Below are 25,166 nucleotides of genomic sequence, written 5' to 3'. Positions count from 1 at the left end.
ATATAAGAACGATGGAGATGTTAACAAAAAATACAAGAATAAACAAAAGGGAATCATAACACAAAACTAAGTAATAAATAAAAATTCTAGGATACAGGAGACATAAAAGAAAAACAACCAAAATATTAATAAAGACAATTTAATGAATACAAAACAGTCCTTATTTGCACTTCTTCTTATGGAAAAGATGGAAAAGGTACTATATATAAAGACATTGTCAGGGGAATTTCTTCCCCTTTGAGAAAAGAATTTCCTCCCAGCTTCAAAAGCCACGTGTTTCCCAGGCTCTGGGCTTCCAGTGTTTTGGACTTCATTTCCCAGAATTCCTGCTCCTTGCCCAAGGAAGCGGTGGCTTCTGGGAGTTGAAGTCCAAAAGCCTGGAGGACCAACAGCTGCTTGAAGGCAAACCGTTGAGGTCTCGAACTACAGGTGGCTGGCTAGAGAGGACTTCCTGCCGTGTTGTGGTTTGCAGGCATGTGGAGTAGTGTGTCCTCCTCTTCCTGGTTGGGCTTCTTGGGGAACTCCTGCCTTTGGCTTTCCTTTCTTGGAGGTTTTTAGAGGGAAAGGAGAAAGATCTGAGCCAGAGTTCTTGGATTGAGATGGAAGAAACTGGAAGGAGAAAGGTGAGTGAAGACAGAAGAAGGGAAAGAGAGGAAAGGAAAAGTGAGTCTGATGGGAAATGTTGCCTCTCCTCCTTTGGGAGCAGGATGAGGAAGAGCAGGAGGGTTGCAACTGCATTGCTAGAGGATGCCTCTCCACTGGAGAAAGAGTGGAGTTCACACCCCTGGCACTGCCCTGGCTCAGTGATGGGGGATCCTGGGAATTGCAGTTTTCCAAGGTCTTTTCCTCCCCAAACTACATTCTTTAGCAGGCATGAACAAACTTAGACCCTCCAGGTATTTTGAACTTCAACGCCCATAACTCTTAACACTCTACCAGCTGTTAGGAATTGTGGGAGTTGACATCCAAAACTGGCCCCCCAGTTATTGCGACCAGTTTAAATTGGGCAAAAGTATGATAGCTGGGACCCAATGTGGAGACAGCACAGCGAGTGAGAGATGCAGGTGCAACAGAGTCGTGGCAAGATAGTTTGCCGGAAAGGGGTGTGTGGAAAGGGGCACACACACACAACAAACAGACAAGCATAGTGCTTAAGGCTATCCGGATATCGAATGCAAACACGTTCAAATACGTAATGTCTTCGCTTCTCTAATTCTGACCCGCGTGGCCCAACCAGCATTGGGTCCCAGCTCTCATACTTTTGCCTTAAAACGTACTTTCTGCATGTTTTGAGTTCTCTTAAAGTTCTCTTTCTATCTTCGTCCTGAGTCCCCCTTCAGGGGTTGAGAAGGACGGGATAGAAATGTGAGAAATAATAATAATAAACGGTTCTCTTATTTTGTCAAGTCGTGAGCTGCTTTGGGTCCCAATTATGGCAGGAAAAGAAGGATAATAAATGAATTCCTATGCACACTGCACGTGTCTTATTTATAGTGCAAAAAATACCATGAAAGAACACCACAATTTTTAAAATGAATAACAGTTTTAAGCAACAAAACATTATGTCAATGGGAAGTGTGGGCCTGCTTTGGGCGGATGAGATAGTCAAGTGAATCAGGATTGTTGTTGTTGTTGTGCGTCTTCAAGTCATTTCGGACTTAGGGCAGCCCTGAGACTCAAGTTTAGGCAGGGACCGAGTGAAGGGCCTTGGAGGGGCGCAACCAACCTGCAGGGTCTTGTTTGGGGACTCCTTGGACTAGACTTTTTTTCCTTTTTTGTGATTACTTCTTCAATGGCCAGTTCCATTCCAGCCCTGCAATTCTGCTTTCATAATTCTTCCTCTTTAAAAGCTGTATGTTGTGTTCTTTTTTCCTTCCATTTCTCCTGACAGAAATCTCCATGCAGATGTTTACATTGCTGCAGTAGAGTCTAGCATTTCCCACCTTTTCAGGCCACTATCCAAACATGAAAATGGAGACCCAAGAAGACCTTACAAGTCATATACCAGGGCAGGTGCCACGGGAAGTGAGAGGAAGCTGCCATGTTGGGACAACGGAGGCATCCCTGCAAAGGGGACCAGCAGAGGTGAAACAGGAGCCCAGCAAAGACTTGCTTTTGCAGTGGGAAACCCAATATCAGGAGTTTCTGAAGAGCGTGGAAGGCCTTCACCCAACCTGGGGGGCCTCTGAGTCAAGGGAGGAGCCGTGGGACGACGCCAAAGCCTTCCTGGCCTCCTTTGAGCAAGTGGCCCAAGCCTGCTGGTGGCCCAAGGAAGAGTGGGTGCCCTGGCTGCTGCCAGCATTGAGCGGAGAGGCCAAGCGGGCCTTCACCGGCCTGAAGGCCGAAGGCAGGGAAGATTATGGGAAAGTGAAAGCCGCCATCCTGCACAGGGACACCATGCGTCGGGAGGAACAGCGACAGTGTTTCCGGCGTTTCCGCTACCAAGAGGCCAAGGGGCCGAGAGGGGCTTACGGCCAGCTTCAGGAACTGTGTTGCCGGTGGCTGAAAGCTGAAAGACATTCGAAGGAGCAGATCCTGGAGCTGCTGGTCTTGGAGCAGTTTTTGGCCGTCCTTCCTCCAGAGATAGAGGCCTGGGTCAAGGAATGTGGTCCAGAGACTTGCTCCCAGGCAGTGGCCTTGGTGGAGGACTTCCTCCAGAGGCAGCAAGAGGAAGAGGCCAAGAGGCAGGCAAACCAGGTGAGGACTGTTCATTGTGTTCTAGGCTTCCCAAAGGAGATGAAACAGGAGCCCAATAAAGACTCTCTTCAGCAGTGGGAAATCCAATCGCAGGAGTTCCTGAAGAGCATGGAAGGCCCTCCCCGGGGAGCCTCTCAGTCGAGGGAGGAGCCGTGGGACGACGCCAAAGCCTTTTTGGCCTCCTTTGAGCAAGTAGCCCAAGCCTGCCGGTGGCCCAAGGAAGAGTGGGTGCCCTGGCTGCTGCCAGCATTGAGCGGAGAGGCCAGGCGGGCCTTCACTGGCATGGAGACTGAAGACAGGGAGGATTATGGGAAAGTGAAGGCTGCCATCTTGCATGTAGATGCCATGCGCCAGGAGGAGCAACGGCGATGTTTCCGGCATTTCCGCTACCGGGAGGCTGAGGGGCCGAGAGGGGCTTACGGCCAGCTTCAGGAACTGTGTTGCCGGTGGCTGAAAGCTGAAAGACATTCGAAGGAGGAGATCCTGGAGCTGCTGATCTTGGAGCAGTTCTTGGCTGTCCTTCCTCCAGAGATAGAGGCCTGGGTCAAGGAATGTGGTCCAGAGACTTGCTCCCAGGCGGTGGCCTTGGCGGAGGACTTCCTCAAGCAGCAGCAAGAGGAAGAGGCCAAGAGGCAGGCAAACCAGGTGAGGACTGTTCATTGGGTTCCAGGCTTCCCAAAGGGCTGCTTTGTGCAAGCTGCCAAAATATCTTCTTCATTTATCAAGCCTGGGTGGAGTTTAGCCTGTATGGGGCTATGTTTGAGCCTTCTTATATCTCCCAGCACATACTCTGCCCCAATAGTTAACCTTTAGTGATTTAAAAAAAAATTAACTTTGTAATTTTAAAAAGGCTTCTTTTGTGCCTGAACCAGCCATGTAAGGAGATACTGAATTTTAAATTTAAGAAAAAGGTGAAATACAGTGGGGGTGAGGAGCACCCTGCAAAGAGCAACTGTAGTGCCCATCAAATGCCCAGGCAATAGTTTTAATGTGGGATTGTGCCTTGCAAGATCTGGGTTCAACTCCCTTTTGGACCATGAAGCGCATTGTGTGACCATGGGCTAGTTATTTTCTCTGGTTGTGACCTACCTCACAAATACTTTGAGGACTATGTAGAGCAAAGCCATACACGTGAGATATACATTGGGTTAACAAGTGTACATATTTTAGGTGCTGTTAGAGGAAGAGGAGAGAGTGGGTTCCCCTGAAGCTGTCCAAGCCCTGCCTGAGATGGAGGAGGAGAAGAAGCTTCATATGGAGATCAAAGAGGAAGATAACGACAGGGATGCCGGACCCTTGGGTAAGAAGAGTGGGCTATTTGTGTCCTTGGATGTTGGGGGTGCTTTTTCCTAGACTAACTGCAGCACTGTGGCTGCTTCTTCCCTGAGTAGAGCCTTCCCATCGTCCTTTGGGTAGTTTTAAACCCAAGGGTCTGCCAGGTACATGGGCCTCCCAGCTTTTCCAGAGAGGATTGAAAGTTGTAGTAACTGGAAGGCCATATATAAAAATCTTCTGATCATTCGTTAAGGTAACGAGGGACTTTTAACACTGTCGGGGGAAAAAATATCACATCCACCTGCTGACACCAATTATAAAATTAGATTGATCATTAGATCCCCTGAGAATGGCATGACTAAAAGTGTCATGCCATGAACACCACTTTAAAGGATCATGGTACTAATCTCACAGTTAGACACCACTATGCTGGAATATGCTTCTTGGCACGGAACATTTAGATGTATGTTGAGGTAACGTGTATATACTTTGGTAGAGTTGCTGCCACCACCTAAGGAAATTTGGGAACTACTAAAGTGTTGTCCCTGCGGTAAATCTTCTTATCCACCAGCTCTCCCTTTTTAGCTCCCTTCAAATGACTGAATTGTAAAGAGGTTGAAAATCACTGGAACTATTCTTATAGAATGGATCACTGCTGAGGCTTATTCAAAAGTTAAACTAGAGAAAATGTTTATTGATATATTTGAACAAACAACTATCTTCTTTAATGAGGCACACAACTTTAATGGTTACTGAGGAACACTATTCTTAAATGGTTTCCAGAAATACAATAAACTTGGTGATTTCCCTAAATAGGTTTCCTTCCTTAAATGTGAACAAGTTTCCTCACTCTACCCTAATTCAGTAGCAGTGAGTCCTTCAGACAAACCAAACCTGGTTGTCCCCAGAGGAAATAGCTTCCCTCTTAACAGAGATCACTAACAGCTTGTTTATTTGTCATGTCAGAGCAACCAGTCCATTATATTACATTTCTAACAGAACAAAGCAAACAAACAGAAAAATGCAAAACTTGTGAGTTTGGTAGTTGGTTAAATGTCCTTTGACCAGTATCTGGCCACTTGGAGTGCCTCCGGTGTTGCTGCAAGAAGGTCCTCCATTGTGCATGTGGCTGGGCTCATGTTGCTTTGCAGCAGGTGGTCAGTGGTTTGCTCTTCTCCACACTCACATGTCAAGGATTCCACTTTGTAGCCCCATTTCTGAAGGTTGGCTCTGCATCTCGTGGTGCCAGAGCGCAATCTGTTCAGCGCTTTCCAAGTCGCCCAGTCTTCTGTGTGCCCAGGAGGGAGTTTCTCATTTGGTATCAGCCATTGGTTGAGGTGCTGAGTTTGAGCCTGCCACTTTTGGACTCTCGCTTGCTGAGGGGGACATGAGAGAAGCCTCCTCGCAGGATTGCAAGACATCCAGGCGTCCCCTGGGCAACATCTTCGTAGACAGCTGATTCTCTCGCCACAGAAGCGACCATTATGCAAGCAAGCAAGCAAAACTAACAGCTAAACTACTCTGACCCCCAGAAAGCAAAACAACTTGTGTCCTAAATCCAACACAAGCCCACAGGTGTCTACTTTGACCCTCCTGGTCAAATACTGCAGAATCACCTGCCCCAAAAATACTCTCTGACAGGAAAAATCTATGCTCACCAAAAATCTGCCACCCGCTCTCTTCAAAGCCAAAATTCAATCTCTCTCTCTGTGAGAAGCTGACGGCCTTTTACTCCCTCGGCTAAAACTCCTCCCATCCAGCCTTAGCCAATCCAGAGACAGCTGAGCTCCTCCCCTCTGCTGTTCTAACACTCCCAAGATGTCTGCCTAACTGAATTACCTTCTCAAAATGGAGGCCGGCTTACTGACATCTTAGGCTCCAGCTGCAGCCTATGAGGTAAGGATCACTACACCATAGTTTCCCCTTTCCTGGGGTAAGTTAAGGGACTGCATGGGCAAACCCCTGACCTAGAAATCCTCATCATCGCTGGTCAATCCTTCCCAGGATTATTATTTCCAGTTCTGACCATCTGAGTTCAAAAATGTCCAGAGGAAACATACCATACAACCACAGTGGAGGATCTATTCTAGCAAATGCCTACAGAGATAATTTTATTTATTTATTTATTTGATGCATTTATTAACCGCCATTCTCAGCCCTATAGGGCGACTCATGGCGGTGTACACACACATAAAAGACAATTTACAAAAAGGCAATTACAACAACATATAAACTATACAACAATTACAAAACTACACTAAAAATCCGCTTCGTCTCATAGTGGAATCATAACCAATCTCATATTCCTTGTTCCATTCCAATCATCTTTACCACATTGTTATAGCACTTAATTAAATGCCTTCTCGAACAGCCATGTCTTGAGGCTTTTTCGGAAGGACATGGGGAGGGCGCCTGTCTGATGTCTGCAGGGAGAGTGTTCCACAGCCTGGGGGCCACCACCGAGAAGGCCCTCTCCCTCGTCCCCGCCAGACGTGCCTGTGAGGCAGACGGGATCGAGAGAAGGGCCTCCCCAGACGATCTCAAGGTCCTCGTGGGCTCGTAGGCCAAGATGCAGTTCGAAAGGTATTTTGGGCCGGAACCGTTTAGGGCTTTGTAGGCCAAGACCAGCACCTTAAATTGGGTCCAGTAGCAAATCGGCAGCCAATGGAGCTGGGACAACAAGGGCGTTGTGTGCTCCCTGCTACCCGCTCCAGTTAATAACATGGCTGCCGCGCGCTGAACCAGCTGAAGCTTCCGGGCCGTCTTCAAGGGCAGCCCCACGTAGAGCGCGTTGCAGTAGTCAAGGCGGGATGTGACCAGAGCGTGTACCACCGTGGCCAAGTCAGACTTCCCGAGATACGGGCGCAGCTGGCGCACGAGCCTGAGCTGTGCAAATGCTCCCCTGGTCACCGCTGACACCTGGGGATCCAGGCTCAACGACGAGTCCAGGGTCACACCCAAGCTGCGAACCTGCGCCTTCAAGGGGAGTGCGACCCCATCCAGCACAGGCTGTAACCCTATACCCCGTTCGGCCTTGCGACTGACCAGGAGTACCTCTGTCTTGTCTGGATTTAATTTCAGTTTGTTTGCCCTCATCCAGACCGTTACAGCGGCCAGGCACCGGTTCAGGACCTCGACAGCCTCCTTAGTAGCAGGTGGGAAGGAGTGACAGAGTTGGACATCATCTGCGTACAGATGACACCGCACCCCGAAACTCCGGATGATCTCACCCAGCGGCTTCATGTAGATATTAAACAGCATGGGGGACAGTATGGAACCCTGTGGAACCCCACAAATCAAAGGTTGTGGTGTAGAACAGGAGTCCCCCAATAACACCTTCTGAGTGCGGCCCTCCAGGAATGACTGGAGCCACTGCAAAGCAATGCCCCCAAGGCCCATTTCCGCAAGGCGCCCCAGAAGGATACCGTGGTCGACGGTATCGAAGGCCGCTGAGAGGTCCAGGAGCACCAACAGGGACACACTCCCCCTGTCTAGCTCCCGGCGCAGATCATCCACTAAGGCGACCAAGACCGTCTCGGTACCATGTCCCGGTCTGAAACCAGACTGTGCCGGATCCAGATAATCCGTGTCTCTCAAGAATACCTGGAGTTGTGAGGCCACCACGCTTTCCATGACTTTGCCCAAGAAGGGGAGATTGGAAACAGGCCGAAAGTTGTCCAATTTAGTGGGGTCCAGTGATGGTTTCTTCAACAGCGGCTTTATAATAGCCTGTTTTAGGCTCGCTGGAATCTTGCCTTCCCGAAGGGAGGCATTCACCACCACTGTTACCCACTCAGCCAATCCCCCTCTGGCCTCCCTCAGAAGCCAGGATGGGCAGGGGTCTAGGATGGACGTGGTGGGCCTCATTCCTCCAAGTATCTTGTCCACATCCTCGGGTTTCACAAACTGAAAAGAATCCATCAAAATAGGACAAGCAGGTGCTCTTGTTACATTCTCGGAGACTGCATTTAACGCGGCGTCCAGCTCAGAGCGGATCAAGGCGACTTTGTCTGCAAAGAACCGAGCAAATGCTTCACAGCGCGTGACCGAATTGTCAGGGCTCCCGCCTGAGGTGGCGGGAGTTAAAAGACCTCTGACAATCCGAAACAACTCCGCCGGACGGTTCTTTGCAGACGCAATAGTGGCCGCAAAGAAGGTTTTCTTTGCGGCCTTTATTGCCGCGGCATATGCCCTAAGAAAGGACACAAACCGTGCTTGATTTGACTCGCTCGGATCCGAACGCCACACGCTCTCTAGTTCCCTCTTCCTTCGCTTCATCACTGCCAGCTCCTCAGTAAACCAAGGGGCTGGTTTAGCTCGGCTACTTGAGAGGGGACGTTCCGGAGCAATCATGTCAATGGCCCTGGCCATCTCCCCATTCCAGAGAGCGACCAAGGTTTCGACATGGTCACCTACCGAGGTGGCGGGAAAATCTCCAAGAGCCGTCAGGAATCCATTTGGATCCATCAGCCTCCTGGGGCGGACCATCTTAATGGGTCCTCCACCTTTGCAGAGGTTAGGGGGCGCAGTGAGCCTAAATCTGATCAGGAAGTCGTCGGTCCATGGCAACGGAGAGATGGACAACTCCTCCACACCCCCACCCTGTTCCCATCCCTGGCAGAAAACCAAGTCCAATGTGTGTCCAGCACAGTGGGTGGGGCCAGATATTTGTTGGGACAGCCCCATGGTTGCCATGGCAGACATGAAGTCCTGAGCCGCACCTGTGAGGGTCGCCTCGGCATGGATATTGAAGTCTCCCAGCACAAGGAGCTGTTGAGACTCCAACGCCAGGCTCGAGACCACCCCCGCTAGCTCAGGTAGGGAGACTGTAGTGCAGCGAGGTGGACGGTACACTAGCAGAATCCCTATTCTGTCTCGGTCACCCACCCTCAGGTAGACGCATTCAAAATTTGTGGTCTGCGGGATGGGGCACCTGGTCAGATGGATGGAATCTCTATAGACCACTGCGACCCCGCCTCCCCGCCCTCCGGATCTCGGTTGGTGTTGCACGGAGAAGCCTGGAGGACAAAGCTGGGTCAGATTTACTCCTCCAGCTTCATCCAGCCAGGTCTCCGTGATGCACGCCAGATCTGCCCGCTCGTCCAGGATTAGGTCCTGGATCCAGGTCGTTTTTCCATTGACAGATCTGGCGTTCAACAGCACCACCTTCAGTCCAGAGGGTCCGCTCACCTGGTTACACCAATTTACCTTAGGAGACCGATTTGGAATTGTTAATGTGGATAAATGGTCCGAATTTAGCCGAATTTGAGGTCTCCTTTTCCCGCATCTCCTCCTTCCCACCACGACCTCTATGGGGGCCCCTCGGCTAGTGGAACACCTCCCCTCCTCCGTGCCCTCAAGTGTAAGTAATTTTCCCTCAAGTGTAAGTAAGTGAAATGATAGATATGGATCCTGCTGTTCTGCATGCCATAAAATACTTGTAATATATTGGGGGTCATGGGGGAGAGTCCACATTTCCTGAGAAGATGGGTGAGCACAGTTGCCCTCTTAGTTTGTGGCAAAGTCTTGTACACTTAAATGTAAAGCTCAGATTGAACCTTCTTGGGGTAAACTCGAAGAGTATCTCTTTTCGCTACTAACAAATTTCCCAAGTCACATATATTCATTTTGAGAGATTTAAATGCAAGGATCGGTCCCAATAATACTGGGATGGAAATCCAATATCCAGCATTATGAAATTTAAGGGACAAAGGCCATTTCCCCCTTAGAAAATCAAATGACCAGAAAACAATTTTTTCTGGCCCAATTCCAGTTTAAATTGGACCTTCTGATTCTTAATGGGTTGGTCCCCAAGGATAGCTGGGTGCTATCTTCACCTTAAACTAGAAACTGAAAAAAACCCAGGATGTCGGTTTTCTGGACTTGCCTGTTTGGGACCCAGTGTCTTTTGACACTATTCTGGACTTAATCCACCAGTTGAAAAATGGTAAAGCACCAAGTATTGATCATGTCAAAAGGGACAGTGCCTTTTGTGAACTGCGTTCTCACTTTTCCCCCAAGTGCCTTGAGGATACACTATGCTGGGCCTCTCCATGAGGTGTTAACCTGCCCTGATTGATTCTTGTCTGGTATTCCTCTGTTTTTTGAGTTTTGCTCTTTACTTACTTACTGGTAGCCCGATTTTGTTCATTTTCATGGTTTCCTCCTTTCTGTTGAAATTGTCCACATGCTTGTGAATTTCAAAGGCTTCTCTGTATAATCTGACATGGTAGTTGTTAGAGTGGTCCTGCATATACAGGGTTAGTCAAAATGCATAGGCCAATAAGCCATTCAATTGACTAACCCTGTACATTAAAACCAAAGATTTAAAAAATCTCAATCTCAAAACCAATTAATTACAACCGCACAATCCAAAGGCATCACCCAGGAGCCATTCCAGTAGTCAGGTAGCCAGGATAAGACTACTTCCTGTATTAGATTCAGGTTGAAACTTGCCTTGTATAAATTTGCAGTGTTTTTACCCTTGTTCATATGCATTTAGGATTGAATCATAGAATCACACAAAAATAAAGTTGGAAGAGACCACATGGGCCATCTAGTCCATTCCCCTGCCATGCAAGAAAAGCACATTCAATGTACTTGTTGTGCTTTTACGTGGTCTTATCAGTTTATGAATCTGCTGTGGGAAGTTTCCTGGTGGCATTGTGAGAATGGGTCTTAATTTGCCTCTGCTTTATTTCCAACAGGTGATGAATGGAAAAGTGAGAATGAGGGGCAATTGGGTGAGGATTCCTCAGAAAGGACAGAATGTGAAGCGTTGAAGGAGAATGTTTGCAGCCAATGTGGGCCAGCGAGCCAAGATGAAAGCCACACGGAAGAGCTGGAAGCCAAACCCTTCCCATTTCTGGTGGGGGACCTTCACAGAATCTCAGTCCAGCAGGAAAGCGAGAAAGACAAAAAAGAAATTGCTCTCCCCAGTGTTCATAGTAGAATTCGCCCTGCGGATGAATCGGATTCAATGTTTCCAAAGAGTTTTAGTCAGAGTGGAGACACGACTGAATGTGAAACGCTTTATGAAGGGAGAAGTTCCAACATAGACCTGAATCAGAGTATTTCTGCAGATGAGAGACAATGTATGAATTCAAATCTTGGTAAGATGAAACATCCAAGGATCCAAAAAGGGAAGAAGCTGTTTAAATGCTTGGAGTGTGGGAAATGCTTTGGTAGGAAAGGCACTCTCAAGCAACACCAGATAATCCACACTGGGAAGAAGCCGTATCAGTGCTTGGAGTGCGGGAAGTGCTTTGGCCGGAGTGACAGTCTCAAGAAACACCAGAGAATCCACACCGGGGAGAAGCCGTATGAGTGCTTGAAGTGTGGGAAATGCTATGGTCAGAGAGCTAATCTCAAGAAACACCAGAAAATTCACACTACCGAGAAGTCGTATCAGTGCTGGAGTGTGGGAAATGCTTTGGTGAACTTGGTAATCTTAAGCAACATCAGTTAATACATACTGGGGAGAAGTCGTATCAGTGCTTGGAGTGTGGGAAGTGCTTTGTTCGGAGAGCCCATCTCAAATCACATCAGAAAATTCACCCAGGGGAGAAGCCCTAGAAATGTATGGAGTGTGGAAAGAGTTTCAGCAACCGGTCCACCTTTGTCAGACATAAGAGCATCCACACCAGAGAGAAACCATACTCCTGTTCAGAGTGCGGGAAGGTCTCCAGCCAAAGTACCAACCTGGCTTTACATCAGAGAATCCATGGCAAGAGAAGATGCCACACGAAAATCAGCATTTGCTGAATATCAGAATGGCTGTGTAAGTCTTTTCACCAAATGCAATGAACAGTCTAGTTGCATCTTAAAAAGGAATACGCTATACCAGGCGTCCTCAAACTTTTAATGCTGAAGGCCGGTTCACGGTCCCTCAGACTGTTGGAAGGCTGCACGATAGGTTGAAAAAATAGTGAACAAATTCCTATGCACACAGCAAAAATTCAATACTGCATCATACACACAAAAATAAATATACCATATCATATTATAAAACATACAAATACAATTAAACAAATGAAAATCATACATAGTGCCGAGTCTTGATTTCCATACCGTATAGTTTTCCCACAGTCCTTATTCAAACTCCTAGATTGATGTCAAATTCCGCATTACTTTACTCCCCGAACGGCTGTGAACAAAGCAGGTCTTTAACCTTTTCCTGAAAACCAGGAGGGATGGGGCCAGTCTTATATCACTGGGGAGGGAGATCCACAGCCGAGGGGCCACCAATGAGAAGACCCTGCCTCTCATCCCCACCAGTTGCACTTGCGAAGGGGGTGGGACTGAGAGTAGGGCCTCCCCAGCAGATTTTAAAGCTCTAGTTGGCTCATAAAGGGAGATATGTTGGACCAGAACTGTTTAGGGCTTTATAGGTCAAAGCCAGCATTTTTAATTGAGGCCAGTAGCAAACTGGCAGCCAGTGGAGCTGATGTAATGGGGGTTGCATTCTTCCTGTCTGCTACTCAAGTTAGAAATCTGGTTGCCACCCATTGGACAACTTGGAGCTTCCAGACTGTCTTCAGAGGCAGCCCCATGTAGAACACGTTACTTTCTTCTTTTCTTTCTTTAGGCGATCCCTCGTTTTCCGAGTATGATGGTCCTCCAATGTTCTTGTGGGTCCGTAAGTGGCTGTGGAGCCCTATTCTTGCTCTGCACCTTCTTCCGCAGTGAGGGCATTGGTTTCCAGGTGGAAGGCGGTCCCGGTCGGGGTTGGCTTGACGCGCCTTCCTCCTAGCACGTTTCTCTCTTTCACCCTCCACTCGTGCCTCCTCGAATTCTGCAGCACTGCTGGTCACAGCTAACCTCCAGCTGGAGCGCTCAAGGGCCAGGGTCTCCCAGTTCTCAGTGTCTATGCCAGAGTTTTTAAGGTTGGCTTTGAGCCCATCTTTAAATCTCTTTTCCTGCCCACCAACATTCCGTTTTCCGTTGATAAGTTCGGAATAGAGCAACTGCTTTGGGAGACGGTGGTCAGGCATCCGGACAACATGGCCAGCCCAGCGGAGTTGATGTTGGAGGACCATCGCTTCAATGCTGGTGGTCTTTGCTTCTTCCAGCACACTGACGTTTGTCCGCTTGTCTTCCCAGGAGATTTGCAGGATTTTCCGGAGGCAGCGCTGATGGAATCGTTCCAGGAGTTGCATGTGACGTCTGTAGACAGTCCACGTCTCACAGGCGTATAGCAGGGTTGGGAGGACAATAGCTTTATAGACAAGCACCTTGGTCTCCCTACGGATGTCCCGGTCCTCAAACACTCTCTGCTTCATTCGGGAAAATGCTGCACTTGCGGAGCTCAGGCGGTGTTGTATTTCAGCGTCGATGTTGACTTTGGTGGAGAGGTGGCTGCCAAGGTAGCGGAAATGGTCAACATTTTCTAATGTTACACCATTAAGCTGTATCTCTGGCATTGGGGAGGAGTTGGCTGGTGACTGCTGGAAGAGCACTTTGGTTTTCTCAATGTTCAGTGACAGGCCAAGCTTCGTGTATGCTTCTGCGAAGGTGTTTAGAGTGGCTTGTAGATCTTCTTCTGTATGCGCACAGACGACATTGTCATCAGCATACTGGAGTTCTATAACAGATGTTGTTGTAACTTTGGTTTTGGCTTTCAGTCTGCTGAGGTTAAATAGCTTGCCGTCTGTCCGATAGATGATTTCCACTCCGGTGGGAAGCTTCCCATCAACAAGGTGAAGTATCATAGCGATGAAGATGGAGAATAGAGTTGGGGCAATAACACATCCCTGTTTGACACCCGATTCCACCTTAAATGGGTCACTTTGGGAGCCATTGCTGTCCAAGACTGTTGCCATCATGTCATCGTGGAGGAGCCGCAGGATGTTCACAAATTTGTTAGGGCATCCGATTTTGTGGAGGATGGTCCAGAGAGCGCTGCGATTCACTGTGTCGAATGCCTTGGCAAGGTCGATGAATGCCATGTACAGAGGTTGGTTTTGTTCCCTGCATTTTTCTTGGAGCTGTCGTGCAGTGAAGATCATGTCCACGGTTCCTCTGGAGGGGCGGAAGCCGTTCTGGGATTCTGGGAGGGTGTCTTCTGAGAGGGGCAGGAGGCGGTTTGCAAGGATTCTTGCGAGGATTTTCCCAGCGGAGGTTAGAAGGGAGATACCTCGATAGTTTCCGCAGTCTGTTCTTTCCCCTTTTTTGAAGAGGGTGATGATGGTGGCATCCTTGAAGTCTGCTGGGATTTTCTCGGTCACCCACACTTTTTCTATGAGCTGGTGGAGTTGGTGTGTCAGCTCAGGTCCTCCCTCTTTGAAGATTTCAGCAGGGATCCCATCCGGTCCGCTGGCTTTGTTATTCTTCTGCTGGCTGATGGCATTGCTGACTTCTTCCAAACTAGGCGGTGCTGCAAGCTCATCCCTGGTTTGTTGTTGCGGGATTTGTGAGAGGACCTCTTCGGCCACATTGGAGCTGCGGTTCAGGAGGCTTTGGTAGTGTTCTTTCCAACGTAGTGCAATTGAGTTTTGGTCCTTCAGGAGTTTGGTTCCATCTGGTGAGCGTAGAGGCTGTATGCCATGGTTTCTTGGTCCGTAGATGACCTTTGTGGCTTTGAAAAATCCTTGAGCATTATGGGTATCTGCCAGGTGTTGGATTTCTTCAGCCTTCTTTGTCCACCAGATGTTCTTGAGTTCTCTTGTCCTTCTTTGGACCTCGGCTTTTGCACTAGCGTAGATCTTTTTCTTAGCAGCACAGTTGATGTTTCTCTGCCATGTTTGGAAGGCTTTCCTTTTCTTGTCAATTAGCTGTTGGATCTCGATGTCATTTTCATCAAACCAGTCTTGATGTTTCTTGGCTTGGTATCCAATAGTTTCTTCGCAGGCTTGGATGATGGAGGTCTTCAGTTTGTTCCAATGTTCCTCAACATTTTCGGGGTGTTCTGTGGGTAGATGGTTCTTGAGTGCTGTTTGGAGATGGGCTCGTCTGGAGGGCTCCTGAAGGGCTTGGGTGTTCATTTTGCGCCTTGTCTTTCTGCCTTGGAGTCTGCGCTTGGGAGCGATCTTGATGGCCATCGAGGATCGGATTAGCCTGTGGTCAGTCCAGCAGTCGTCAGCACCTGTCATGGCTCTTGTGAGGAGCACGTCACGGCGGTCTCTGGCACGTGTGATTACATAGTCTAAGAGGTGCCAATGCTTTGACCGGGGGTGCTTCCATGATGTCTTGAACTTGTTTTTCTGGCGGAAGAGCGTGTTGGTGATGACAAGGTTGTGTTCCGCACATTTGGTGAGAAGCAGGATGCCATTCGGGTTGCTGTTTCCAACCCCGTCTTTTCCTATGGTTCCTGGCCACAGGTCGAAGTCTCGCCCGACTCTTGCATTGAAGTCCCCCAGGAGGATGATTTTGTCCTCCTTAGGTATCCCCGATAGGACGGTGTCCAGCTGACAGTAGAATTTCTCCTTGATGTCTTCGTCAGCATCTAGTGTTGGTGCATAGGCACTTATGATGGTTGCCCGTTGGTTTTTGGCAAGATTGATTCGGAGGGTTGAGAGACGTTCGTTGATGCCAGTGGGTGCTTCGGACAGATGTTTCACCAGATCGTTTCTGATGGCAAAGCCGACTCCGTGCATTCTTTGGTCTTCTTCAGGCAGTCCCTTCCAGAAGAAGGTGTAGCCTCCTTTTTCTTCCTTCAGCTGTCCCTCCCCTGCTCTCCGGGTCTCCTGAAGGGCTGCTATGTCGATGTTGAAGCGTCCCAGCTCCCTTGCAATGATGGCAGTTCTGCGTTCGGGGCGTTCACTGCCACTGTTGTCCATCAGAGTCCGTACGTTCCACGTACCGAAGTTCATTTTCCTTTTTTGGCCGCAGGGTGGTGACCCCACTGGACGCGGCAGTCCAGTCAGGGATAAGTGAGGCAGACTATGTTTAGGGCACCTTTTCTAGCCCCCTCCCCATGTGGGGTGAGCAGAGTGGGTCCTAAAAAGGGCTGCTCAGTCGCGGATACAGCTGCCGAACTACTCAACTGCCTCGGTCCTTGAGGTAGAACGACTGAGTCCATACCCACCGCCCATGTGCCAGTCTGTGACTAGGGGCTTCCAGATTTCACAGTCCTGCCCCCGTCGCCACTCGCTAATCGCCATGGGACTTTGGTTGGTTGGTTTTTATTTTCTTTGGAGGACGCCTGTGCGTGGGTTTTTTAATGTGTGGAGGTCAGTGCACAACTGATCAACACACAGTCTTCACAGAGTGAGGTTCCACTGGTGATGTAGTTTAACACAATGACCGTGGCTTCTCAGTCTGTTGCAGCCTTCTTCCGCCTTCGCAGCCGTTGTAACATGGGCCATGTTATCCTCCGCCTGCTCCGCCGTTGAGGTCTTTGGGTCTTCGGACTGTTCTTGGTCTGGGACCTCCCCCGCAGCCACTCCTGGGAGTGCACGACTCCAGTTGCTGTGCCTACAGGTTCATCGGAACACGCAAGCCCCCTCACCACGGCAAGGTGACAGTCCGTCGAGGGGGAGAACACGTTACAGTAGTTTATTCAAGGTATGACGAGCATGGACCACTGTGGCCAAGTATGGCTTCTCAAAAGGTATGGGCACAGCTGGTAAACAAGTTTAATTGTGCAAAAGCTCCCCTGGGGTTCTGGGCTCAGCAATTAATCCAGAACTCCCAAGCTGCAAATCTGTGCCTTCAGGGAGAGTGTAATCCCATCCAACACAGACTAACCCTGTATCCTGTACGGCCTTCTGACTGACTAGATTCAATTTCAGTTTGCTCGCCCTCATCCAGACAATCACAGCTGCCAAGCACCAGTTCAGGACCTGAACAGCCTCCTTAGCAACAAGTGGAAAGGAGTGATAGAGTTGAACATCATCTGCATACAGATGGCATTGAACTCCAAAACTCCAGATGATCTCCCCCAGCGCCTTCATGTAGATATTAAACAACATGGAGGACAGTACTGAGCCCTGTGGGACCCCACAAGTCAATGGTTGCGGGACCAAGCAGTGTCCCTCACAACACCTTCTGAAAGCAACCCTCTAGGACGGACTGGAGCCACTACAGTACATTGGAGCCACTATAGCTACTCCAAATCCCATTCCTGCAAGGCGTCTCAGAAGGATACTGAGTGGTCTAAGAGAACCAACAGAGAAACACTCCCCCTGTCAAGTTCCCTACGCAGATCATCCACTAAGGAGACCAAAGCTGTTTCATTTACCTGCTCTACCAAACCCTCTGGCTTCCTTTATCAGCCAGGATGAGCAGGGGTAAAGGGCACATGTGGTTTCCTTCACCTCTTCAAGGATCTTGTCCATGTCCTCGGGTTGCACAAATTGAAATGAATCCATTAAAACTGGACAAGCAGGTGCTCGTGTAACATTTTCAGAGACTGCCATTAACATGGTGTCTAGGTTGGAATAGATCAGAGTGACATTGCCTGCAAAGAAGTGAGCGAATGCTTCACAGCGAGCTGCTGAATGGTCAGGGATCTATCTTGCGGGATGGGATTTAATAACTCTCTGACCCTTCAAAACAGCTCAGGTGGATGGTTCCTTGCGCAGTGTTGACTGCAATGAGAGATTTTCTAGAGGCCCCCACTGCCGCGGCATAAATTCTTATCAAGGCATGTATCCGTTTTTGATCTGACCCGCTGTGAGTTGAATGCCACATGTGCTCTAGTCTCAGTCTCACACACTTCATTGCTGCCAGCTTGTTGAACCAAGGAGCTGATTTAGCTCTGCTATGTGGGAGGGGACGCTCCAGAGACATTGTGCTTATTGCCCTAGTCATCTCCCCATTCCAGAATGATCAGAGCCTTGACAGGATTACCTACCAAGGTGATGGGAAACTCCCCAAGAGCCATCAGGAATCCATCCGGATCCATAAGCTTCCAGGGCAGACAATTTTAATTGGTCCTCCACCTCTGCAGAGGTCTGGGGATGCAGTCCGTCTAAACCTGACCACGTGGTTGTCAGTCCATGGCAACGGAGTGATGGTCAGTTCCTCCATACTGCCACCTTCCTCCCATCCCTAGCAGAAAACCAAATCCAGTGTGTTCTCGGCTCTTTGGGTGCGGTCAAGTACCACTTGGGACAGCCCCATGGTGGCCATGAAGTTCTGGGCCACTCCCAACAGGGTGGTCTCTGCATGGATGTTGAAGTCCCCCAGTACTATAAGGACTCCAATGCCAGACCCGAAATCACCCTGGTTAGTTCAGGCAGGGAAACTGTAGTGCAGCAGGGTGGTCGGTACACTAGGAGAATCCCTATTCCATACTGATCATGGAGACACTCAAATGTGGTTGACTGTGGGAAGGGGCAACTGGTCAATGAGATGGAATGTCTATAGATCATTATGACCCCCACCTCCCCGCCTTCCAGATCTAGGCTGGTGCTGCACATAAAGTACCCTGGTGGACAAAGCTGGGACAGAATAACCCCCACAGCCTCATCCAACCAGGTGTCCGTTATGCACGCCTGGTCTGCACTCTCCTCCAGGATTAGGTCCTGATTGACTGCTGTTTTTCCATTTACAGACCTAGCGTTCAACAGCCGCACTCTCAGTCCAGAGGGCCCGCCATCCTTGGTATCCAAGTTTAACATGTCAGGAGACCATTTTGGAACCATAAGCACTTTCTCTCTTTCCCTAGGACAAATTAATTTGGGTCTCCCATTCCTTTATCTTCCCCTCTCCAATATTACTTCTATGGGGGCTCCCTGGTCAAGGGAACTCCCCCTCCCTCCATATGACCCATCGCCCCTTCCCTCGGTCAGAAGTCAGGCAGTGGCCATTTACCAAAGAACCCGACCTTGACTATACCACTCTCTCCTCACCTTTGGATGTAATACTTTCATTCCCCACTCCCACATCTTGAGGATCATAGTAATACATAGCCCACCTGCGCTCTCCCTTCAAACTTTGAAGTTGTATTTAAAGTGCAATGTGCTAGGGCGGGGGGGGGGGGGTCAGGTTTATCAGTTCTTAAGACCAAGTCAATGGGGTCGGGGAGTTCAAAGGATGGGTTAGAGTCAATAGCAGGTTCCTGGTTAAAGTGTCAGAAAATAATGTTCTTATAGCAGCATGTGTAGTTCTTTAAGGAGGTAGGCTCTCCAGTGCCAACAGATGTACCAAGTCCTAGGAGCACAATTAATTTGGCACTATATCGCCACAGTAATGGCAGGAACACTGGCAGCCGCTGGTCAAATGGCAGTATAAGGAGGCGATGGGGAAACCTTGCGCATATAAAGTTGAAAACAACTGCCAGGAAGGCATAAACAGGCACTCGGCGCTGGGCAATCCAGCAACGGCACCAATACTAGTAGGTAAAGCTTTTCCTCTGACATTGTCCAGTCGTGTCCAATTCTAGTGGTTGATGCTCATCTCCATTTCTAAGCCAAAGTGCCGGCGTTGTCAGTAGACACCTCCAAAGTCATGTGGTCGGCATGACTACATGGAGCACCGTTACCTTCTTGCCAGAGCAGTACCTATTGACCTACTCACATTTGCATGTTTTCGAACTGCTGATATAGAGGAAGAATTTAGGAGGGTCTCACCCTGGAAGGAGAGACCCTGCGGACCCACCAAAGAGGGCTCGCTATTTTGGTGAGCAAAAGAAAGGAAAAGCTGCAGTTTAAAATTTCCCTAGGTTACCAAAAATAATCTCACCAAAGCTGAAGGAAGCGTCACCGACTTGATTTTATTGTGATTCAGCTGGAAAGGATGCAAGGCCGCGATAGTTCATCAAGCAAAGCATACAGTGTCCCTCGGGTACATCGGCATTGCATGGTCTGGGGCCGATGTACCTGAGGGACCGCCTCACTCCCTACCAACTCCAGAGATCCCTCCATTTTGAGGACTAAGATTTATTGGCAATTCCCAGTGTCAAGACCTTGCGTCTAACAGCAACCAGACGCAGAGCCTTTACAGCAGTGGCACCATCACTCTGGAATACTCTGCCACCTGAAGTCCATGCCTTGCGGGACTTATCAGCTTTCCGCAAGGCATGTAAGACATATCTGTTCTGACAGGCCTTTGATTTTTGATATTGTTGTTTTTAAATTGTGTTAGATTTTAGTCTGTTCTTGTAAGCTGCTCCGAGCCCCAGGGGAGTGGCGGCGTATAAGTTTGAATAATAAATAAATAAATAAAATCCTTTTTATACATAAAACTGAGCTGTCAGATTTGAATTTCCTGCTCCCTGCCCCTCAGCCGGCTTGGCGATGATTGGTTGGCTCTCTACAGCTTGGAGGAGGCTTGGCCGCCTCCGGAGTGCCTTAGCCAATTGATGAGCTTCTGCCGCCTCAGTTTCCTGGCCAATCAGGAGAGAGGGAGGTGGGACGAGAGGGAAACAATGAATTATTGAGTGGATTATGGAAATATGTGGTGTCCAAATGGCCGGCAAGTCCCCCAGGGGCCTTTGAGCCGGTCTGCCTATTGTTCTGATTGATGGCAATCAACATTGAGGTCTGGCAAGCTAGTCAAAATCCGGATTTTCTTTGAGCCAGGATATAGAAACAATGAGGCAATCTTGGCTGAGGTTTCGGTTGAAAGAAGTTAGAATGAGTAAACAGATCAGGACAAAGTGTGGCTTTCCAAAGGCCCTTTGTCCTGTTGAGATATAATCACTTATGCCAAGTGGGCATTCCGCTGGGGGGTCAGACTCCGAGCCCCAGGGTCAAAAACCCATTGTATTGTCCATGCAAATATGTCCTTGCATAGGGTTCTTTTCAAACAGGAGATTTCTTCCTTCCAGGGTCGCTGAGAGTGGCTTCTTATATTTTTATACATTTTTTATACAAGGGAATAGGATAGAAGGGTCAGGCAAGGGTCAGAAACACAGGGAAAAATATAGAAATCATAGTGTAGAAAACATATGCACTTCTCCCTCCCACCAGAGTTCCATAGTGAAATTGATGAGAGCCTCGATCATGGCTCAGTATTTGTCCATAGCTCATAGTAATAATGTGAGAGTCCAAAAAGGGAGAGGGAACTATTATCGCCAAAGGGTCCTTCGAGGGGGCAAAAAGGGTCCAAAAATCATAAGATGTGGTTTGGTAAGTCCACTGAGCCAGGATATGGAGTCCTGCATCACTGGGGCTGAAGCTTGCCCTATGGTCCGAAGAGAACTACAAATCCCTCCGAGGTCTGGAGTGAGGGTGGCAGGTCCACTTCCCGAAGGCCTCATGGGGTGCCCACATCAAGTTCCCCGGGTCCTGGGGCTCCAAAAGAAGCATTGGCGGGAGCAGCACAGCAGCAGGAAGCCCAGTTCGGCAATCAGCTGTTTCTTATTAAAATATTCTTAAAACAAAAAGGTTATTCCCAGAGCGCAGGAGTCCAAAATGCAAAAAGCAAGATAGCAGTTAGTGTTAGAATTAGGCTAAGAAAAATATGGCATCAAAATGGAGTCATTTGGTTAACTCACGGATATGGGGGCCCGAGGGGTTTCTGTATCCGTGGTTTAAAGAAACGCAGATTAGGCCTCCCTCGGACGCCGGGAAGGCATCCCAGGCAAGCCGGCAGCTGCCTGTGGCCCAAAAAAGGGTAAGTACATGCAATTGATACCTTTGAGTCAAGAAATAGACACAATGTATCACCATGGAGAGGTATAGGTTACAATTCAATTGGTCTTTATTAGGGATTTGTTACAATGTTTGGGCTGGGGAGAAAAGCAAAAGGAGAGAGCTCAAGGTTGGAGAGAGTCCTTGGTTGAGACCTCTGCTGGGGCACATTTCATTAAAGTTGGCCCAACGGGGCATCCAGGAACAGCGGAACTCCCTGCAGCTGGTCAGATCAGTTGGAAAGCAGGGGCCTCGGGCGGGCTCGCCATCACTGCTAGGTTGGCATAAGCCGGGGTGGACAGCTCACGCCACTACCCTGATTCAAACTTGCAGCCTTTTGGTCAACAAGTTCACCAGCTCAGCGGTTTAACCCACTGCGCCACCGGTGGCTCCAACACTAGCTGTCGGCAGCCAATGCCGCAGGACGAGTGGTGGACAGTGCTGATGGCAGGCAGTTCAGTACTGGCAGCAAAAGCGAACATGCTGGCCAAGGACTCACCACAGCCAGATGTATCAGGAAGCTGAGTGCCAAGTGCTAAAGAACTGCAAAAACACCATAATCTTGCCATCACAGCATCCTGAACAGCCGCCAAAGATCATTGGTAGAAACAGCCAGATGGAAAAACGCCAGATACAATTCAAAAACTCTTACTGTAAGTCTCGAGTAGGAAGTGTGTGACCGCCAAAATGTTAAATGCCATAACATACGGAGCCTCCAGCTGGGACAAATGTGTAGGATTTCAGAAGTGAGACCAGGGTTTGAATCTCCACTCAGCTGTGAGAACTCGGTGACCTTGGGCAAGTCACACTCTCTCAGTCTCTGTCAACCGCTCCCCCAAAACAAATATTGCCAGGAAACAAATATTGCGAGAATTTAACTTGGTGACCTTGGGCAAGTCACACTCTCTCAGCCTCTGTAGAAGGCGGGGCAACCCCTCTACCAAAACAAATATTGCCACGACAACCTCCGATAGGTTCACTCTAGGATGGCCAAAAGTCAGAAACAATTTGGGGGAACTCAACAATTTAAATAATACAAATGCCCTGAATCACCAGATCCCATCTGACCTTGGAAGATAAGCAGGTTTAGCCCTCGTTAGTTCTTGGATGGGAGACAAGCAACAAACCCCAAGGTCCTGCGCTCTATTTTTGAGGAGGAACTGACCAAAGGACCTTTGAGTTGCTTCTTACCTAAGAAGACACCTTGTAAGTCTGCTGTGCTTGCTGGCTACTCACAAGGAGTCTGCTGTGCTTGCTGTGAAGGGGCAATAAAGATCTCCAACCTGCTCCCAGGACTCCTTGTGAGTAGCCAGCAGCCCAGGCCTCCTCCAGTGGGGTGTGACTCAGCAATCTGCAAGGAGGCCTCTACATCTATAAAGCTCTACATCTGCGGCCGCCATCTTGCGTCTCGCTTTTCCATCACCGCCGCCGTCCCTTCACCGCTGCCGCTGTGACCGGACCACCGCTGGGGCCAGGGCCGAGCCAGGGCGTCCCGCTTCTCCATCGCCGCCGCCGTCCCCTCACCGCCGCCGGTACGACCGGACCACTGCTGGGCCACGGAGAGCGTCGCGGCCGCTGAGGCCGCCATCTTGGCGCCCCGCCTTCACCATCGCTGCCGCTGCTGCGACCGGTCCACCGGTGGGGCCGTTGGGCCAAGCCAGGGCACGGAGAACGCCGCGGCTGTTGCGGCCGCCATCTTGGCGCCTCGCCTCACCATCGCCGCCTTTCCATCGCTACCGCTGCAGCTGCTGGGCCGCCGCTGGGCCATCGCTGCCGCCTTCCATCGCGGCCACCACCATTTGGCCCGCCGCCTTGTCATCGCTGCTAGATTTCACCTTTGCCACCACTGCTGGATCTTCTAGAGTTTCATCTTTTCAGCGTTGACTAATATTGTGTAGAACCTTTGTATGTGCCTTAATATTGTGTAGACCTCTTGTGCTGGCCTCAATAGTGTGTAGACCTTTGGTGCTAGCCTTAATACTGTGTAGACCTCTTGTGCTGGCCTTAATATTGTGTAGACCTCTTGTGCCGGCCTAATATTGTGTAGACCTCTTGAGCTGGCCTTAATATTGTGTAGACCTCTTGTGCCAGCCTAATATTGTGTAGACCTTCTGTGCTGGCCTTAATACTGAGTAGACCTTTGTGCCGGCCTTAATATTGTGTAGACCTCTTGAGCTGGCCTCCTTTGGATTGATAGATATACAATAGACCAACTGTGCTGACCGCCACTGTGTACACCATCCCCGGATGCCCCCATCCGCTCTCAGACCAACCGTCTAGAGGTACATCTGAATCATAACAACCTTATTCAAGTGGTATCACCATCATCTTCGTAAGAACGTGACTACATATTACTATCTTAGCACACTCTTCTGGTTGTCGCTGCTGCTAAGCTGATATAAGAACACAACAGCACTTTAAGGCGCCTGCCACCTGCTGCTAAATAACACTAGCACTTACGCCCCCTTCCTTATCCCTCTATGCCGCACTTTAGTGAATGCTGAGAACCAGTTTCAGGTTACCTATTGCACTTTAGATCTTGCACTTTATGTATGTGCCCAACGGCACGTAGTGTGTTGTTAACTGAGTGGTATTACTGACTGTGCTGCACTGAAGACTCTCGCACTCTCGCACTTTACGAACTATCCTAACTGGTGTGGCTGGAACGCCCCTTCCTTCTGAAGCTATTGTTATCCATGAGGTCCCCCACCCCCCTGTTGGTACTATCCCTGTTGCTACTGACTAGCGGAAGGGTCAGGGGAGGAGGCGGGCTGGAGCCTGTGGACAAAAATGGGGCGGGGAAGGGGGAGGAAGGGGAGCAAGGGTGTTGGCAGGGACCAACAAATCAAACAACTGATGAAGCAGGAAATAAGACCTTGATATTAGATCGCGGCATGGAGGGGGGGAGGTGTTCCACTAGCTGAGGGGCCCCCATAGAGGTCGTGGTGGGGAGGAGGAGATGCGGAAAAAGGAGACCTCGAATTTGGCCTAATTCGGACCGTTTATCTACATTAACAATTCCCAACCGGTCTCCTAAGGTAAATTGGTGTAACCAGGTGAGCGGGCCCTCGGGATTGAAGGTGGTGCTGCTGAACGCCAGATCTGTCAACGGAAAAACGACCTGGATCCAGGACCTAATCCTGGAGGAGCGGGCAGATCTGGCGTGCATTACGGAGACCTGGTTGGATGAAGCTGGAGGCGTAAATCTGACCCAGCTTTGTCCTCCAGGCTTCTCCGTACAGCACCAACCGAGATCCGGAGGACGGGGAGGCGGGGTCGCAGTGGTCTATAGAGATTCCATCCGTCTGACCAGGAGTCCCATCCCGCAGACCACAAATTTTGAATGCGTCCACCTGAGGGTGGGTGACCGGGACAGAATAGGGATTCTGTTAGTGTACCGTCCACCTCGCTGCACTACAGTCTCCCTACCTGAGCTAGCGGGGGTGGTCTCGAGCCTGGCGTTGGAGTCTCAACGGCTTCTTGTGCTGGGGGACTTCAACATCCATGCCGAGGCGACCCTCACAGGAGCGGCTCAGGACTTCATGTCCGCCATGGCAACCATGGGGCTGTCCCAACGAATAACTGGCCCCACCCACTGTGCTGGACATACATTGGACTTGGTTTTCTGCCAGGGATGGGAGCAGGGTGGCGGGGTGAAGGAGTTGTTCATCTCTC

The 25,166-nt window shown here is 49.5% G+C and overlaps 1 pseudogene; it reads left to right on the top strand.

Annotated features, from left to right (window-relative positions):
* The first annotated feature begins 392 nt into the window (after nucleotides 1–392).
* LOC132766031 (zinc finger protein 845-like) overlaps nucleotides 393–25,166 on the top strand; it is a 65,308-nt pseudogene continuing 40,534 nt past the window's right edge.

This window comes from Anolis sagrei, chromosome 2 (genome assembly GCF_037176765.1).
Source record: "Anolis sagrei isolate rAnoSag1 chromosome 2, rAnoSag1.mat, whole genome shotgun sequence".
Lineage (NCBI taxonomy): Eukaryota > Metazoa > Chordata > Lepidosauria > Squamata > Dactyloidae > Anolis > Anolis sagrei.
Note: the sequence above shows the minus strand (reverse complement) of the source record. Positions and strands in the feature narration are given on the sequence as shown.